The 17,623-nt window shown below is 43.8% G+C and overlaps 1 pseudogene; it reads right to left on the reverse strand.

The window, feature by feature from the left end:
- Window positions 1-712: 712 nt before the first annotated feature.
- LOC133832180 (sister-chromatid cohesion protein 3-like) lies at window positions 713-5,259 on the reverse strand (annotated as a pseudogene).
- Between the last annotated feature and the right edge of the window lie 12,364 nt (window positions 5,260-17,623).

Below are 17,623 nucleotides of genomic sequence, written 5' to 3' on the forward strand. Positions count from 1 at the left end.
ATTTTTTACTTTCAAAATAAAAAATAGAAACATTACAAGATACACAAAAGTAAATCATGCATGAAACTTGCTCCATCCTTCAATTCATTGCTGCTGAAGTTGTTTGTTGCCGTCTGAAGCTCTCTAAATTGAAATCTCCTCAGGTTTCCAAGGAAAACCTCCTCATGATGTTGCTCTGAAATTTCTTAAAGCCTACAACTGTTAATCTCTTCTTAATGTCAAACAATTTAACTCTGCAATGAAACATATATGAAAAACAAAAAGCAATGAAACCCAACACAACTTAAGTAATGTTAGATTAAACAAAAATATGTACAATATAAACCAAAACAAAGCAACTTTGCAAGATATGAAACATATATGAAATAGTCATGTTCATTAGTGTAAAACTAAACCCAAATTCTCTTCCGAACTAGTCAATAATGAGGTCAAAATTAGTAAAGAAGGTGAAAATCGCTTAAGGAGTTCAAATGGCTAAATCGCTTAAGGAGTTCAAATGGCTAAGAGCTTAAGGAGCTATTCTAATTCTTAAGAGTCCTTACATTTTCATGGCAATAGTGATTTTTCCACAAAACAAACATTTAAGTTCAGAAATGAAAGAGAGAAAATCAGAGCAGAAGAGAATACAACACTTACTTATAATGATCTAAAAATAAGAGTAAGACTAACATATTCATAGTAAACCATAATAGATCAATCAGCTACCACTTAACTAACTGTTAACCAACTTTGCAGCAGCGACCATAACACAACATCTGTTTGTGTCCTCAACATACTCCTTGTTAACATCATCATCTTCTGTCTCATATGTGAAAAGATTTTGCATGCAACCAAGAGTTCTTAAAGTGCAAAACCAATCGGCATAATGTAGCAAAGTATGTTTTCTGAGTTAAACCAATGTCCAAAAAATAGATGTTCTGAAGTTTTACTTTCCTCTTTCAGAAGAAAGAAGCCAATTCTAAGTACAACGGAGGAAGTAAAATATAGAGTAGCCAAATAACGTACTTGAAATATCAAGTTGTTGCTCACAAAGTTTCCAAAACTTTTGGAGAATTGCCTCATCTGGACAATATCCTAACCTTTCCAGCTTTGTTGAGGAAAAATTAGTCTTTCTGAACATAAACCACGATTCTGCCAGAATGGTACAAACCTTGGGCACAGACAATGCATAATTAGACCAAATTTGAACAATAGTCATTATAATAGATTTAAAATGAAGCTTCAGTTCAGATGTCATAATATCAAGGGAAAAATACTTACCCTACTGGCTAGAAGGTTACCATAATTAACTTCTCCCTCCGAATGAGGGCTGTTAAGAAAATACTCTAGGTTGTTAAACAAAGTAGTTCGTTTAGATAGTAAGGAAGACAATGATGCCTCTGATACCACCTCACTACTTATGATCGATTTTAGACACCAGGCCAAATGAATATACATGTTAAGAAGCAGAAAATAGACAACCTGAATGATAATGAGCACCAAGATAATTAGTAACTTACAAATAAAAAGTTGGAACAATACAGTTTGTAATTCTAACACAAGCTACAACTTACTCACCTCATCATCCAAGTTTCTAAATTTTTGTAGAGTCCTCACTATATCTTCATATAAGCTCTCAACTGGCACATCCCTTGATAGCTGAAGTTCATACAACCTTTTCAAATTTACAAGAAGGGAATACTCATCGCCACCATCCTGCAATTCTAAGACCATGTCCTTTTCATATCATTGAGTGATTTTCAATTTCTTCTTATGGGGTTAGGAAAGCAAAGTGCATACCGCAACTTCTTTTATTGCGGCTTTAACCTTAGCAACAATCTCATCTTCAACTTCCCTCAACTTAGAACGAGCAAAATCTTGTAGCTCCCCTTGACTCTCCGTAGAACAAAAGTTAATAGCCTTCACACAAGATCTTAATGCTTCCTTCTCACCATGTTTGAAAAATGCATCTTTCATGAGCTGGAGGACATTTTTAAAATTCTGGGGGGAGGAACAAAACCATAAAAGCATCCAGCTTTTGATAAGATAATCTAAAACCAATTAAAAGTTAGTAAGAAAAAGAAAAACCAATGCCCACCTGCTCTTGCCTCTTCAGAGAATAAAGCTCAAGATTCATATGCACAATAATTTCAACTAGCGATGGTATTTTCGATTTGTCAGCCATGAACTTGCGTAAAAGTAATGGGTAGTTCTTCATCATAGCAACAGTAACATCCCTTCTGTTGTGTTCAAATATTTCCTGAATAAAGACTTACCATTATGAGAAGTTGGTCCTGTAAACCCAAACACATAGCTACAAAATTTGAAGAAAGCATGTGAAATATTACATCTAAAAGTCCTTCCTAAATCATACACTTTCTAACTAGCAAAAAAATTCACATTTAGATAAACAAACTAAAATAAACTTTCCTCGTCAAATTTATAAAAGCAGAATTGACATTTAGAGAATCATTATCATGAAACATGAACTTGTGGATAAAAGCTTTTGAATGGAACTTCTTCAGTATAAAAGGCTCCAAATGAAAATTTCAAAAAACCATTATAAATGATAATTGATATGAACTAACTTTTTGAGAGTAAAAATTAAAACCAATTTATAACTCACTTTCTGAGCTTTATTGTAATACAGCTTGCGGGTATCAGTTGCACGTACTATTCTCTCTCCAACAGCCTTTTTGACAGATGCACTAAGAAGTCGTACTAAGTTGGTTCCATCCTCATCAGTAAGCTCAGCTAAAGGATTTTCATCCAAAAGCATAGATATAATACTCTTCCAGTCCTGCAAGCACAAACTACATCCTATGAAAAAATAACAAATTACAAAGAAAGTCAAGAATTAGCTCTTTTTCTTCCTTTTTTAATTTGATCCTATAGTTGATCTAGCTATAAAAAGATGAAATCAATTAATTATATAATTACATCTTCTCACCAATAAGAGGTTCACTACACTTGTAACACAAACATGTATTTACAATTTGTACCATGCTTTACTTTTAGGTCATCTTTTTTATTTTTACTCAAGTCTATCTCAACTACAACTCAGGTTAAAATTCAATTTATAAGAAACTGCCTCTATATTTTGAGGATAACAAAATCTGTCAATTGAAGCACTCAGCCCGAGGCTGCTAGTAGTGGTCAGGTGTGACAACTTCCTCCCTCCTGAATTCTAACCTCTTACTATAGGTCGGCCTAGAAGCTAATACCTTCATGGCCTTCATGTACTCCCCAAAAATCATCAATCACATAATTGCTTAGAATTTGATCAGTGGATAATTCTCTCAGTATCTGCAACATTCTGCCCAGATGGACCTCAGAAGAGTTTCTTCCTTCACCTAGAAAGAATATGTTTTGAACAAAAGTACTATATACATGAGAAGACAGATAAATTGAGTCAAATGAATATGATCTAGGTAATGATGAAATGTTTCGCACCAGATTGGGAGCTATTAAACTTTTGGGCAATCAAGTGATCATACACTAATGCTCCGATGGCATGCCTGATTTCTGGCAGCTCCTCAATAAGCAAGTCGTATAATGGACCCAAATCATCATCAGGTAGAAGTTGATGTCTGCACCATACATTAATCTCAAGGAGAATCATTAATCTGTTACTTGACTAATAATTTTGCAAATATTTAATCATAAATTACCTTAAGAGTTGTTTTACAAGGCCTATTGCACATACAGCTACAGTATTGTCAATGTCATCAGCAAGCTCAATCATCTGATTGGAAAATCTTTCAGTGAATAGACCAAGAGTCGGCACATTATCATCCTCATCGTACAGCTTTTGCAATGAAAGGACCGAAGCTTTTCTAACACCAGCATTCTTAAGATAATGTAAAAAAAGTGATAAGCTAGGCTTGTCAAGCAGCAGATAAGCATGAATAGAAAATTCGTTCACAATTAATTAGAAATTTAAAACTCACTTTGTCATTTAGTGTCCAACCAAGATACTTTAAGTATAAATTCTGCAAGAATAGAGAGGGGTAGGACAAAATCCATACACCCAAAGACTCTATGCAAGACATTCGAATATTTGGATCCATGTCTCGATAACGGTGCATAAATAACCTTCAAAAGAGAAGCATGATTTAGTTTAAATTCCTAGGGAAAAAAATAGAAGTATAGCACTATTTTTTAAATATATCAGAGACTTTACCAAAGTATTTAATTTTTAAATTCCTTAAGCTTAATTTGGAAAATCTTACCCGGTGAAGATTTTGTGCATCATCTCCTCTAGCATTGTTATCTTGTCATGAGTCACTGAAAACCTTGTGCTTAGTGACTCAACATGAGGCCCCTCGGCTCTTTTACTTTTTTTCAGCATCTAACTGCCTACGAGTTGTTTCACGTTGAGCACTGAGGACATCAGCAACAGCTATGAAGGATGTGACGAGTTGAAGTCCCATAATAGAAGCAACTTGACGATAGACTCTTGGAGGAGTGCTGCATAGTGTGGAAATGAGCCAAGTTCAAAGAGAGTAAGCTACATGAAGGGTTTGGCTTCAAATTTAAACGACAATTATTTGAGTACTAACCATGACAAAGCTATTATATAGTCCATGCACTTGTCGAACAGAACCTGATCAAAGAGAGGGCCATGTTGACTCTCACGTACCAATCTGTCCCAGAATAACTGAAGATTATCTTTGAAATTCTTAAACTCCTTTTTTGAGCTTTGGTAATCTTCAACTTCCCCCTAAGGTTCCCAAGAGTCAAGCAAAAATTTGGGTACACATATTAAAGTTGTAATAATCTTTGGTTACAGAAATAATAGTGAAACTACAATACTACATCCCAAAATTCCAGTCTCTTAGTCAATCAGAAAAAGAAAAACTGTTGAAATGTTTGGTGCATCAATTCTCTTTTGACACCCTGAAAAGTTTGAACATTCCTTTCAAGCCAAAGTTGCCAACATAGAGCTAGTTTTCAAGATTTGTCATTACAGAAAAACATTTTAATTGATGAGTAACAGCATAGACTTCCCAGAAATATGTAACTGCATGTTTTATGGGAAGAAAAAACTGTAGAAGCATGTACGAAAACATGTTTGCAGGCAGTAAATACAGGCCAATTTTTTTTTAAGAATATACATGCTAATCCCGAAGGGAAAAGTAATTGAGATTAAAGTAAAAATTCTTCATTGTAAGCTATCTTACGAATACAAATACATGACACATTAACCCATAGAATAATGACCTTGACATCACTGGTTCCAGGAAAAAACTTGTCTCCAAACTTGTGAAAACTAACCATCATCACCCTGCCATGTTAAACTATGAAGATTCGATTGGAGTTCCAAGCGAGTGTGACAGCTACAATAAAATTTTTGATACCCTATGATTTTACTGGTAGTAATTGATAGGCAGGGAGAACACAATAATTCAAAGATTTATGCTCATTCAAAAATTGAATAATCATAATGGACTGTAAATGAGTATCAAAACTCAAACAAATTCTCAAAGACAGCGCAATCTTCTCCAAGATTATCTAGCAAAAGAGAAATAAATTAATTAGATGTCTTATTCTTAATAATACATAAATCCAACGAGAACCTGTGAGTGGAATGAAACAAAAATAGAAAAAATAAGAAACTAAACATGAGTGTTTATTAGTTTCAGAATCCCCAAATCAACAAAACCCATATGATTAATGGAGCTATAACACTACTTAAGGGCTTTAGTATCCCCAAATAAAAAATTTTAGTATCTCACAAATAAAAAACTAAACTAAAAAATAGAGCACATTAAAGCAAATAAGGTCTGAAATTTCCCATAGAAGAAAGATTTGTAGCTGAAATTTGAGGCAAAAAAACAGAGGTAATGGGTGAAAGCTAGTAAATCCACTCAAAATAAGAGCACAACTGTCGAAAGCAGGGAGAGAGAGAGAAATACCGTCAAGCCCACGCACCGTTGAGCCCCGTTTTCGATGTTGTCCAGCCTCTTGCGCCAGCCACCTACATGAGAAATGGTAAAACTTGAAGACAGATCCAAGAGGTTAGATGTGAAGGAGATAAAGAAGTGAGACTGAGAATAAAGAAGTGAAGGAGATAGAGTTGACTGAGAATAGAGTTGAGAAGTGAGAGAGGGAATGAGAGACTGAGAATAGAGTTAGGGATTGAGAAGTGAGAGAGATGGGATAAGAAAGGTTGGGTTAGATAATAAAACCAAAAAAACACGCGTGTATTTTAATTGGCGCCTATTATTTCAGTTGCCGCCTGTTTCTTATTATTTACCCATAGCATTAATAACGTTTTTTAAAATTTGTCATATTTGACCGTAATATTTGGTCAAAAATGTTGTAGTGATAATATTTTTGTTTACTTAATTGCAGATTTATTGATTATGGATCCATCATATGATGTTGAGGGCGATCCGTTTGTTGATGATGATGGTAATGGTTTGGAGGTGTAATGACCCAACTAGTTCTAGAACCTTGGACCATTAAAACTACTAGACATAGCTACTATTTTTGGAGAAAACATACATAAGAAATAATCATAACTTTATTAAAACTCTAAAATAAATACTGTGCAAATTACAAAATAAGATGAAAAATATAGTATGGGTACCCATTGTTTAATAAAACATAAAACATAACTTTAAATCAATTATTCAAAAACTAAATGCGGAATTACAAAAGAAACATAATTCAAAAGACTAAAATAAACGTCATCCTTGATCGACACGCAGCCCACTCAGTCCATTCATCCTTAACACACAAGCCAAGCCACCAAGAATCCTTCCGCTTCCATATCTATTTTCCTACATCACACTAAAAAATAAAGGAGTGATTCGAACGCCCAGCAAGGAAAACCTACTAAAAACATACATCATAGTTCATAAGCATAAAACTACATCATAAACATACACTATAAAACATATGACTATAAAAACATATATTACAATGGCCATCAACTTCTTGGGGCTTGCTAGCTAGGCAAATCATATGCTCATAAATTTGTAGGGCTTGTTATCTAAACAAGTCATATAAATTTGTGGGGCTAGTTATCTAAACAAACCATATGCCCAAGGATTATAAAACACACTCTTGGGGCTTGTTATCTAAACAAGTCATATGCCCAAGAACTATAAAACATATTCCATACATGTAAATATCATAAAATACATATATCATAACATAAACATAACATAACATAACATATAAGCACATAAAAATCTATCCTATTTTCCTTATCTGGATGCTCAATATTCCACGCTTATAAAAGACCCAAAGAACGCACTTAGACCCCCATACGCCTACACTCTCATTGGGTCCTCGGGTCGTTGCCCTCCCGCGGGGCCATCAGGCGCGCCCAGAACCGAGGCCCTCATGCGCGCGCCCCCAGCGAGGCCCTCATGCGCGCGTGCCCCTAGCGAGGCCCTCATGCGCACGCGTCCCCAGCGAGGCCATCAGGCGCACGCTTCCCCAGCGAGGCCATCAGGCGCACGCCCTCAGCGAGGCCCTCATGCGCATACGCCCCTAGCGAGGCCCTCATGGGCGCGCCCGAGCGAGGCCATCAGGCGCGCGCCCCCAGCGAAGCCCTCATGCGCGCGCGCCCTCAGCGAGGCCGTCATGCGCGCGCACCCCCAGCGAGGCCGTCATGCGCGCGCACCTCCAGCGAGACCGTCATGCACGCGCCCCCAGCGAGGCCCTCATGCGCACGCGCCTCCAGCGAGGCCATCATGTGCGCGCGCCCCCGCGAGGCCCTTGGGCCGTCAACTTCTTGGGAGGCCGTTGCACCATCACGTCGCGAGTCTGGATCCGTGCTGCAAGGAGACAAGTATAGCTAGGCCCCTCGCCACTAGGAGCCTTGCAAGGCACGGCAAGTGCATGGGTCATTACTGCCTCGCATCTATGCCTTGTAAATGAGGGCCACATGGCATTGATCTCATGAGGTACGGAGACCACTGACGAACTGGAAGGAGTTAGAGTATGGACATAGTACCCACGTCAGATAAGTAGTGGAGGTACGAACGAAGTACCTACCGTTGTCCTCACTAGCCACTCCTCTGACACCCGTACCAGGCAGGTAGTGGAAGCATGACCAGGTACAGAAGGTGAGGTGCTCCCATGATCTCTGACCTTGTACCAGAGCCGACACCACTACCCCTGGAACCACTCTCCTGTTAGTGTACTCGTGTACCATCTGGTCCCATGGACCACCATGTACCCAGGGCCATTAGTGCCTACTATATAATGAACTTTAACTCCACCTGAAAGGGGGTTGGAAAATTTACTGTAGCAAGGGCACCATATTGAATACAAGCAATTTTCACCATTGTTCTTCTGCAATTATTCTCAGAGTTGATGCTTACATTTCTAAGGCTTTACTAGTGATAATCTTTATCTTGCAATTCTTTCCAACTTAACTTAGTTGACGAGTTCTTACCGTCAACAGTTTGGCACTGTCTGTGGGAACGTAAGTTCCAAGCTACTATTCTACCATTACTTACGGTGAGAAGAAATGCCAAGACGTTTGAAGCGACTCAGGGAGCCACGAGAGGTGGAGGTCCACCTTAACGGAGTCCAGCTGAAGGACTCCATGAAGGACCCTCCTCCACCCAGAGACGTGGAGCCCCCAAGGGACCCTGAGGTTCATGAAGGTGATAGAGGGGCCTCGTCACCGGCCGCTCCACCTGGAGAGAGTCCTCCAACAGCACCACCAAGAAGTGTTAAAGAGTTCCCTCTCCCTAAACCACCACGGGTACCAAACTCCGGCCGTCAGAACCCGGGCCCCTCTGCCCGAAGGCATGATAAGCATCCCCGGGTCCATTCCGTGAGCTCGAGTTCAAAATCTCGATTCTATGAAGAAGAAATACGGGAGCTCCACCTTAAGAACCAAAGGTTGGAGATCACCCTGGAGACCATGCAAGAGGTGTTGAATGGCCTATTGCAGGGAAAGTCAAGCGTGACCTTGCCTAAGAGGAAGGAGAAAGGTCGGGAGGGGGTACAGACCACCGTAATAGTAGATGATGGGAGGACCCGGCACTCTACCAGTAACACCCCTCGAGCGAAGCGACGCGAACATCCTGAACCATCGAAGTAGGCTCAGAAGTCAGAGCCAAGGACCAACGCTGCCCCTCGCAACGAGGACGAGGTCACCTCTAAGAGAGCACCCTCTGATTTACGGGAAGAGCTCAATAAAAAGAGGGTTGGTAAAGGGACCACGCCCCCTACGGCGCCTCAGGAGGGAAAAGGAGAGGGTGATCCTAACCCATCCGCTTTAAAGGACACCCTAAGCAAGAGAAGGCAGGACTTGGACACAGAAATAAGGAGCCTGCGAAGCAAGATCGTCATCGCCTTGGGAGGACCAATTTTTGAGGAGGAGTTCGACCCTGAATCACCCTTCGTCAGGGAGATCCAGGCCATCAGGCTCCCTGCCAACTTTAAAGAGCCCCACATGACCCCCTACGAAGGAAGCATAGATCCAAAATATCATGTGAATACATTTAACGACTTGATGAAGCTGAGGGGAATCGGCAGCGAGGCGAGATGTCATTGCTTCGCTGTCACATTAAAAGGACCTGCATACAAATGGTTCAAGAGGCTTAGACCGGGGTCCATCCGATCTTGGCAACAACTTTTAGATGAGTTCCTCCAGCAGCACCACGCTATGCGAGACTACACGATGCCAGGCACCAGCCTCGCCAACATGAAGCAGGGATAAAACGAGAGTCTGAAGAGCTACATCCACAGGTTCAACATGGAGGCAGCTAAGGTAGGGAGCCTAACCCACCGAGAGCTGAAAATGGCCATCATGGTAGGAGTACGCCCAGGGAGTAAGTTATGGGATAACATTCTCAAGAGAGAGGTCACAGACTTGGATGATTTCTACGACCGGGCACAAAAGTACATTCGCGTGGAGGATGATCACGTTAACCTCAAAGCTGGGAAAGGCCCATCGCCCCCAAAACCTTCAGTCCAGGATAGCCAAAGCGGTGCAAAGAAGAAGGGGGTTTATGCGGGAACAAGAGACGATAGACCCCGGAAGCACCAACGCTCTAAGGAGTGCCTACAGGGCCCCTACACCTTTTACACTGACCTCACCCATGCGAGGGATCATAATTTCATTGCGAACGAAAACCAAGCCCTTTTCAAAAGGCCCCCGCCAATGAAAAAAGACAGGTCCAAAAGAGACCCCAGCAGGTATTGCCAGTATCACAAGGACGTTGGCCACACCACCGTAGAATGCAACCATTTGAAGGTGGAAATCGAGGAGCTCATTCGCCGGGGACATTTGGGCAGGTACGTGCGCAAAGAAAGCCAGAAGCCAGACGAAGGAGCGTCCCCGCCGCGGGCGTGGGAGGTGGCCCCAGAAATACAGGGAGAGGTGAGGACTATATTTGGGGGACCAGGATTCGGAGGCGATTCAAGGAAGGGGCAAGACAAGTACGCCAAGGAGGCCAGACGAAGTCCACCTCCTCGCGTGTTATGTTTGGAGCAACGCCCCCCGAAGAGCTTCAAGGGTGAGAATGACTCGATAACTTTCACTGAAGAAGATGCGCAGGGGGTGCATTTCCCACATAATGACCCCCTAGTGCTAATTGCCCAGCTTGCTAACATGAGGGTACATCGGGTCCTGGTGGATAACGGGAGCTCTGTGGACATATTGTATCGACCTGCGCTGGAAAAGATGGGATTGAGCCTCCGCCACCTAAAGCCTTGCACTACGTCTTTGTATGGGTTTACGGGAGATTCGATGCAGCCCCTGGGGGCAATCGAATTAGCCCTCACCATAGGGGAGCAACCCAGGCAAACCACCGTAATGGATAACTTTGTCGTGGTGGATTTCACTTCAGCCTTCAATGCGATATTGGGGAGACCCTCTCTGACAGAATTGAAGGTGATAACTTATGTGTATCACCTGGCTATGAAATTCCCAACCCCCGGGGGAGTAGCATGCGTGAAAGGGGAGCAGAAGGAGGCGAGGCAATGCTATAACATGTCCCTCCGCACAGCCACCAAACCGTCCATACCGATGGCAATGGTTGAGTATTAAGGAGCGACCCACACAAATTAGACCCACACAAGTTAGACACACGAGTTACGGATCATCTCGAGAAGTGCCACCAGCGAGGCTTTGGCACTCAGTGCAAAAAGAACCTGTGTTTAATTTGCTCCTTGTTGTTTTACCTTAATTAAGTAAGAATCAAAGAGGCTACCTAGGTAAACTCCTAGTTAGATGGAACCCTTTTATTTACAAGATTGGTTGTAAATCGCATGCTATGAATGAAATTGTTTGCAACTTTATGTGTTACTTTTCTTCGCTACGCGGGCATCAGCCAAAGTGCCTGCCGAAATAAATTTCACCAAACACTTGGGGGGCAGGACAAGAGGCAAAAACATGCAGCTAGCAAGGGCAACCTAAAAAAGGCTCCTAAAAAGGGCTCCTAAAAAGGACCCTCTAACGGAGGATCCTTGAGAGGACCCCTTGCCCTCCTAAAAAGGAGACTCCTAAAAAAGAGGCTCCTAAAAAGGACCCTCTAACAGGGCATCTTAAAAAGGGCCCTCAATTAGGAAGAACCTAAAAACGACCCCCTATCAGGAGGATCATAAAAAGGGCCTTCCATCAGGAGGAAGTGGCCCGTGAAGATAAAGCAAGCAACAAGCAGGAGAATCCAAAGAAAGACCCCTTGCACTAGGATCCTAAAAAGGATCCTATGCACCAAGAGGATCCTAAAAAGGGCCCTCCATCAGGAGGACCCAAAAGGGACCATGACCCTAAAAAGGACCCTTTCATGGGAGGTCCTAGAAGGACCCCTTATATCGAGGCCTTAGGCGAAGTCCTTGAATACAGAAAATAGGGAGAGGACCTTGCAAGGCATCCCTTGGGTTCACAAGGATTAGCTACCCTTGTGAACATCAAGGAGGCCAAAAGGTCTTACGAAAGAAAAATATATAGTGACAACACTAATAAGTCTAGAGCGGCCACCAAGCCGTCTAGCTAAAAAGGGTCCTAAAAGAGACCCTTGCAAAAATAGTACTATGAATAATGACGAGAGGGACGCTTCTCGCAAAAAATAATAAGTGCATGCAAGAATATATAAAAGGATAGCTAGGACCCAAGGGGTCAAAATATCCTTATAAGAGTAATCAAGAGGCACCAAAAGAGGTCCCAGTGAACCCTTTCACATGGGCTCCCAAGGACCTCCACCCTGGTAAATAAAAGAGGGTAACCAACCAAACCCCATCATACAGGCTCAAAAGGACCTCGAATGCAGTAGAATAAGAGATAAATAGCAACACATGTATATAAACATTGAAAAAGAAAGTTTTGAAGACAGTACAAGAGTTACAAAAGAAAAGTAGTAGTGATAATGATATTACAGAGTCAAAGAAAAAAAAAGAGCGTACACCCATGGTGGGCTAGCTAACAAAAATTATGAAATGACTACTTCAGGGCCTCCTACCATGGGAGCTCCACATGGCCGCTCGAGCGATGGCGTGCTCACCGAAAGAAGAGAAATCAAAATTAGGATCCTGCCTCCACACGTTGTAAAGGGCACGGTCTATGGACCTGTGCTCGGTGGTAGCCTTCTCCGCCTCCAAGGAAGCATTTCTCTCCTGCGACGACTGAAGTTTGGCCCTGAGGGCCTCGACTTCAGCCTCCAATTGGGTAACTCTCTGCTGCGACACGACCACGATGGCCTTGGCCTCCTGGAGTTCACGCTCCAAGTTGGTAACCTGGTCCTGTAGCTCCTTGGCCTTGGCCCTTACTTTCTTCCTCTATAGTAACAAGTTGGAAAATTTGGTCCGGACCCTTGACAACTTAGCCTTGTTTTCATTAAGCGCTTTCTCAAGCTCTTGAACCCGTGCTGCAAGACGGTCCCTCTCGGTGCATGACACAGAAAGATGGCCAGCCGAGTCGGCAAACCACAAAGCCACGGTATAGGCCTACACAAGATAGTTAACAACAACAACAATAAGTGACAAAAACCAAAAAAAATATATGTATAAACACCTATACATAATAGGGCCGACGCGAGGTGCGGGGACTCACCCAAGTCATGGAGCGCCTTAGGTTCTCCCCAAGGTCCGACTGAGTCACGTTCCCAAGGCCATTCCAGTCGGATACAGGGAGGCTCGAGGCATGCTGGGTGTATCGCTGTCCGTAAGATGTTGCCATTCGAGTCACCCATGGCTCCCCATCTGTACCAGGGGCACCTGGCTGGATGAGGACAGACGACCCGCTTGCCGAAGCGGGAGGGGGCGCGGTGAAAGTGGAGAACTGAGGATCTGGTAGATCAGAGGGTGGCTCCGCAAGGTCGGTGTAGTAAGCCTCCGATGGTCCAGGGTCGAGAGGAGCCTGAGGGAAGGCGTCGTAGCCCTTGAGAATGAGGGGCTATGTCCAGATCATAGGAGGCACATGGGGGGCATCCCCCAGGAGATGGAGGCAGTTGGTGAGATCCCCCGTGGTCAAGGGGGGATTCCTCCGGCTCCTTCTCATCCCCACGTCATCTGGGCAAGGCTCGGCCAAGGTCCCCTTCGTCTTCGAGGACCCAGAGATGGTCCACAACAACTTGGGGTCCGAGGCTTGGGACAATTTATGGCGCTTCAGATTCTTCACGGTGAATAGGCACACCGCCTTTTTCATAGCAGGGTCAGCGTTGAGGAACGTTCTCATGTCCCTCGCCTCCAACCCAACAACTGAGGGTATGGCGAATTGCTCTGCATAATACACGCCATGGTCGATATGAACGTAAGTCATGAAACAACAAGTTGTAAGAAAGTAAAAGATAGAAAATGATGCTCAGGGTACTTACTGAGAGTGGCCCGTAAGTCCTCGCAGACCGAGAGGGGGCCTTCCACGAAGAAAAAGTCCTGCATCCAGGACCCCGGATTGGATACTGAGCCCTCTATCAAAGAGGCCTCGTTGTTGGCCTTTTGTAAAAAGTAAAAGCCCTTGGACTTGGGAAGGGGCATGAGGTTGTAGAGGAAATGCACCTCTGTCGCCATAGGAGCGCGTTTAAACAGCTTCGTAAATGCAATGAAAAGGCAGCTTAAAGTCAGCCAGCCATTGGGAGCCAGCTGAAGCGGGGAAAGGTCGAAGTAGTTGAGGACCGCCATGAAGAATGAGTGTAACGGGATGGTGCCACCCGCCTTCAGGATGTGTTCGCTGAGGGCCACGAAGCCGGGCCTAGGACTGTTGGCCCGGCATGTCTCCTGAGGAACATATAACGCGTACTCCGGAGGGACGCGATAGTTATCCACGATGTCCCTCAGTTTGTTTTGGGACACATGCGACACCAGTTCGGTCGCCAGTAACGGAGCATCGTCCGGTTCATTGGAAGTCACCTGTCGTTGTGCCCTCGGCATAACTGCAAAATCAGAAGAAAAATGTGAGGAAGAGACAGAACACTTAACCCTCCATTTTTTCTTCCTAGCAAGAGTCTTCCATTGAGGGAGCGACTGCGGAAGCGCTAAGCTAGGAAAAATCGAGACTAGGGGCTGAGGAGAAGCGGAGGCAGCCCCATGATAGTCATCAGCTGAGGATGGGCTGGAGGGCTCAGGTGGAAGGTGTCCCTCCATAAGCTCCAACTCCCTCTGCAACTCTAAGAGGGTCACCCTAAGGCTTGCTACATGGTCACTAAGGTCTGGGGGGAAAGGTGCTCCGTCTCCTCTCGACACCGAGTCAATTTCGTTCTCCACCACCCAAATTTTACGCCTAAGTTCAGACATGTACTCAAGATGGCGGATACGGGCCTGCCTTAAGGATTCATAGTCCTGGTAGGGGTTTTCCTCAGGGAACTCTGAGTCTGAGGACAGGTCAATAAATTCAACCCCCGGAGGTATGTCGGACGGGCCGTCACTGGCCATGAGACCTCGTCCCGAAAGCAAAAAGGGGTTCACGTATAAATGGGGCGATGGCTACAAAACACAAAGGAATAGGCTTAATATCTCTAGATGCAAACGTCCTAAATGGCCCACTACAGGGTATAAAAAAGAGGGCCATGCATATGGTCGAACTCCCTACAAGCTCAGGCCAAGGTACCCCATCCCGAGTAATGCTAATTTAGACCCAATGAACGGAAGAGAAAAATAAAATATACCTCAAGCATATAAGATGGAGCGATGTCGAGGTCGAAAGGATGTCGAGGGCCAAAAGCACCAAATGGTCGAATTTACGCGTCTGCAAAAATAGACCAAAAGGGATGTGTTAGCCTCCAAATAGATACCCCAAGAAATTAGACCATGGAAAAAGTGTGGGGGTGGGGGATTGAACCCCTTACCTCTTGAAGGGAGTATAGGTCTAGATACCACTAAGCTAAGGAAGTGAGGTGTACATAATGAGCCTTGCATGACGGCCTATTTATAAGAATCAAGGAGAATAGTCTACAAGAGTACCTAAACGTCCTCTCCTAGACTGGGGGGCAAGTGTGGATGCTCAATATTCCACGCTTATAAAAGACCCAAAGAACGCACTTAGACCCCCATACGCCTACACTCTCGTTGGGTCCTCGGGTCGTCGCCCTCTCGCGGGGCCATCAGTCGTGCCCATATGTGAGGCCCTCATGCGCGCGCCCCCAGCGAAGCCCTCATGTGCGCGCACCCCCAGCGAGGCCGTCATGTGCCCGCGCCCCCAACGAGGCCATAATGCGCGCGTGTCCCCAGCGAGTCCATCAGGCGCATGCCCTCAGCGAGGCCCTCATGCGTGCGCGCCCCCAGCGAGGTCGTCATGCGCGCGCCCCCAGCAAGTCCATCAGGCGCGCGCCCCCAGCGAAGCCCTCAGCACGCGCTCCCTCAGCGAGGCCGTCATGCGCGCGCCCCCCCAGCGAGGTCGTCATGCGCACGCGTCCCCAGCGAGGCCCTCATGTGTGCGCCCCCAGCGAGGCCCTCATGCACGCGTGCCTCCAGCTAGGCCATCATGCGCGCGCACCCCCGCGAGGCTCTTGGGCCGTCAACTTCTCGGGAGGCCGTTGCACCATCACGTCGCGAGTCTGGATCCGTGCCGCAAGGAGACAAGTATAGCTAGGCCCCTCGCCACTAGGAGCCTTGCAAGGCACGGCAAGTGCATGGGTCATTACCCCCTCGCATCTATGCCTTATAAATGAGGGCCACATGGCATTGATCTCATGAGGTACGGAGTCCACTGACGAACTGAAAGGAGTTAGAGTATAGACATAGTACCCACGTCAGATAAGTAGTGGAGGTACGAACGAAGTACCTACCGTTGTCCTCACCAGCCACTCATCTGACACCCGTACCAGGCAGGTAGTGGAAGCATGACCAGGTACAGAAGGTGAGGTGCTCCCATGATCTCTGACCTTGTACCAGAGCTGACACCACTACCCACTGGAACCACTCTCCTGTTAGTGTACTCGTGTACCATCTGGTCCCATGGACCACCATGTACCCAGGGCCATTAGAGCCTACTATATAATGAACTCTAACTCCACCTGAAAGGGGGTTGGAAAATTTACTGTAGCAAGAGCATCATATTGAATACAAGCAGTTTTCACCATTGTTCTTCTGCAATTATTCTCAGAGTTGATGCTTACATTTCTAAGGCTTTACTAGTGATAATCTTTATCTTGCAATTCTTTCCAACTTAACTTAGTTGATGAGTTCTTACCGTCACACCTTACTAAAACCGAGATATTTGAGAACAAGAGCGGGATTATAACACTCCTAAAACCAAAAGTAAGAATGGTGAGTTTCTAAAGAAAAGAGATGAAAAGAAACTAAACCATCAAAGAAGAAACTTACCGAGAAGAACCTTAAATTAAAGAACTTAAACACCTAACCAGAAAAACATAAACAGAAGTTAGGATCTGAAAGAAACTTAAGGAAAATTAAGAAATCATAAATAATGGAACTTATGAATAATATTACCTTGGATGGACTAGAACTGATCTACACTTCAATATCAAAAACACACTTTATCTCACTACCCAAGTGTTTATAAAGCTTAAGATGATAATGCTTTTATCCCAAAACCCAAGTGTATCTCTCTATAGAAACCCTAGCAGCTTGAAGGCTCTGAACACAGCTTCAAGAATGAAGAAAAATGGTTGAGTACTAGGTCCTATTTATAGAGTTCAAGGAATGAAAATATCTCATTTTTGGCTTGAATAAAATAATATATATTAAATGAAAAAAATATTTGAATGTTCGCTCAATCAGATGGTTAAGACTCGGTCAAAAACGTTTAGAGGCAAGTCCAGAGTTTAAGGGGTGAATCAAGCTCGGATTCCTTAGAGTTCAAAAAACTACACCTAGCGCCGATATATCGCCCACCCTAGGAGATATATCACCTGAACCTATATCCTGAGTGTTCGTGATTTCGTTCGTGCGAAGTCAACGTGTTTTCCGTATTTCCTGTTTTGGTGATATATCGCCCCTATAGCTGCGATATGTCGGCATACGTAGATATTTTAAACGCGTTTTTGCACAAATTTAGGATAATTAGAGTTGATTAATCATCTTTAACTGAGTAATACATGATTCTAGCAAGTTCTGGAAGGTTCTAAAGCTTCTAGATACTTCTATTATTGAATTATCCATTTAAAATGCTTAAATCCTCAAATAAACAAGATTGTGATAAGTGTCATGCTCTTAAAATTCTATCTAAACCTTAGGTTATAATTAAAATATTTCTATGACCAAAAATATTAAT

This window comes from Humulus lupulus, chromosome 4, assembly GCF_963169125.1.
Source record: "Humulus lupulus chromosome 4, drHumLupu1.1, whole genome shotgun sequence".
NCBI lineage: Eukaryota > Viridiplantae > Streptophyta > Magnoliopsida > Rosales > Cannabaceae > Humulus > Humulus lupulus.